This window comes from Galeopterus variegatus, unplaced genomic scaffold, assembly GCF_000696425.1.
Source record: "Galeopterus variegatus unplaced genomic scaffold, G_variegatus-3.0.2 Scaffold46383, whole genome shotgun sequence".
Taxonomy (NCBI): Eukaryota; Metazoa; Chordata; class Mammalia; order Dermoptera; family Cynocephalidae; genus Galeopterus; species Galeopterus variegatus.
Window position 1 is genome coordinate 181 of NW_007772494.1, and position 2,674 is coordinate 2,854.

Here is a 2,674-nt window from a genome sequence, read left to right on the forward strand (position 1 = left end):
AAAACTACTTTTTAAAGGCAAGGCTACAAGAACCCTAAATTGACAATTCTGAGACTACTCTCCCAGCGTGGTGGCCCACAGCCAGGGGGCAGTGTCAGCAGTGTCTCTACACAGTGAGAACCACATACAGGTGCTCTTCCAGCCCAGGAGGTGGCAACTGGCCATCGAGGCCTGGGGAACTTCTGCTGCTCTTCTCTTTCCAGCCCACGATGTGGCCCCTTCCACAACCCCAACTGCCACCACCCTGTCAGTGAGGCCTCCAATGGGCCACCCTTGGCACCATCCCCTTGCCTTGATAACCCACAGAGGCCAGCCCAAGATCACCTACCACAGAGAGCAGCCACATGAAGAGGTGTATGACCTCTGTCATCTCTGGAGAATGGGGTGACAACAGAGGGATCGTTCAGCCTCCTAAAATGGAGAGAAAACACAGAAAAATATACCACAGGAATGGCATGGCAAAGCCTCTCCCTGACCAGGCTGAACATGGCAGTGTCTTGGGACAAGGGGACAGATCACAGGATATAATCCAAGATGTGTCTCTTCTGCACTGTCCTGGGTATCATCCAGCCTCTGCTCATCCAGTGTCCTGCAGGGTGAAGAACTAAGGCATCTGGCTCCAGTGTCCCTCCCCCCACCAACTCTTCAGGCCTCACCTCAACACCCAGCAAAACAGCCTGATGAGAATAATGGGAAACCAAAAAGATTACAGGAAGAAACTGACATTCCTCCGATCCTAAAACCCACTTTTTCTTTTTCTTTTTTTTTGGTGGCTGGCCAGTATGGGGGTCTGAACCCTTGACCTTGGTGTTACATAAACCCATGCCTAAAAACGTTTTGAGGCTGTGGCAGGCCCTATACTAGCCTACCCAGGTATCCAGCCCAGTGTTATACAAGTATTTTTACAACCACTATTCCATCTGACTTTCCAAGGAGGCAGATGTTATGGTCTCCACTTTACAGCAGAGGCAGCTGAGGTTCAGTGAGGATAAGTCCTTACTCACAATCACGCAAAATTATATAAGTGGAAAAGTTCCACCAGGCCCCACGTCTCCTGCCTCCAGGGCCTGTGCGAGCACCCTCTTACCCAGAGACAAGTTTCTCGCAGTCATCACAGAAGCACAGAGGGTGACACATCTTTTGGATGGCATCTTTATCATGGTCATCTTGGCTCAGAAGTCTTTCCACTTCCATATGGTTACCTGATGCAATGTGCTAAAAGTGACATCCAAAATACTATCAGTATTAAGGAATTACTTGGGTTTTTTTTTTGTCTGGCAGCTGGCCAGTATGGGGATCCAAGAATTACTCATTTTTTTAAGGCGTGACTTCTTCGGGTCCTTATACGAAACAATATCTATGTGTTTAAGAGTGAAAAGATTTGCTCTCTGGGATTTGCTTCAAATTAATCTGGACAGATAGGGAAAGTGGGAGGAGCGGAGGTAGAACAAGATTGAATGACGGCTACATAATGGTTTGCTCAGTATACTAGTCTCCTTATTTTTGTAAACATTAAAAAACTGCCATAATTAAAAAAACAAACAAACAAAAAAAACCCCCAAATTTCCAAAGCAATAGGAATGGGGGTGGGGTGCAACACATCTCTGAACCTCAGTGCGGATTTTGACACCTCAGTCCTATTCCTTGTATCCTAACAGATCCTCAGCTTGAGGAAAAGAAAACAGCTGCCATTAGCAGGAGACCCCATCAACACACAAATCTGCAGGGCCCAACCCTGGGATTCCAAGAGTGAGACTGGACGTGCTCCCTCCATGGAACCCACTCTGGCTCCAGCAGCCTGGAAGCATCAGCGGGCTGCCTGAGGAGGTGCGCCCTCACCCAGCCCTCACTGAGTGCCTTGTGGGCACCTCACCAGCCTCTCACTAGGTCAGTCAGCATCTTAGCAGGGAGCTGCCTCTGGTTCCAGGTGATTAAACCACCAGGAAGGGAGTGCGCAATCCCAGCCCAGCGCATTCTCACACATACACCTGCAGCAACTCTGCCGGGGCTACCAGTGGAAGCACCCCCTGCACTGGCCTTGAAGCACAGTAGTATTTTGCCGAACTGAGAAGGGAGGATAGCCCAGGCAGAGGAGGTTCCCAGGCCCAGCACCTTCAGTGTACCGTTTAGAGCAGCTTTAATACAGCACACATTGTGGGAGGGGGAAGGTGTGCTGATTCCAAATTTAAAATTTCAGCATTCCTACTGCCCACTCTGACTGAGCACAAAATGAAATTAATTGTTTACGCAGACCACCCTGATGGATTTCATAGACATCGAAAGATGGTGCATTCCTCACTCATCTTTGCCCACAAAGATGTCTTGGTATCTGTCTTACCTTAAATAGGCAGTCAATGGGAGTTGAAGTCATTTGAGACAGTAAGCTCATTCTCTGCTTAAGGAACAGTCTGTCACCACATCCCTCAGACTCCTGCAGGAAAAAAAACAAATAACCCGTTTTATCACACATCTGACAAGTGCAGATCCTTCAAAACAGAGGACCCAGCAACGATCCTTGTTTTCTCTCACAGAACAGGATCAGCAGCACCTCCCTCCCCACCTCCACGTGGATCTGCTCCCTGAGACAGAGAACAGACTGTCATCAGGCAGGGAGAAGGGCTTCCTGAATGCGGCAGCTCTGACAGTTTTCCCCACGGAGATGAGGGAAAGTGGC

At 48.9% G+C, this 2,674-nt stretch overlaps 1 long non-coding RNA gene across 1 annotated transcript; it reads right to left on the bottom strand.

The window, feature by feature from the left end:
* Positions 1–327: 327 nt before the first annotated feature.
* LOC103584193 lies at positions 328–2,425 on the bottom strand. The gene is made up of 3 exons (XR_549944.1): positions 2,339–2,425; positions 1,088–1,215; positions 328–411 (listed from the first exon to the last, which is right to left on the bottom strand). It is a non-coding gene; the product is annotated as an uncharacterized LOC103584193 (long non-coding RNA).
* Positions 2,426–2,674: the final 249 nt, after the last annotated feature.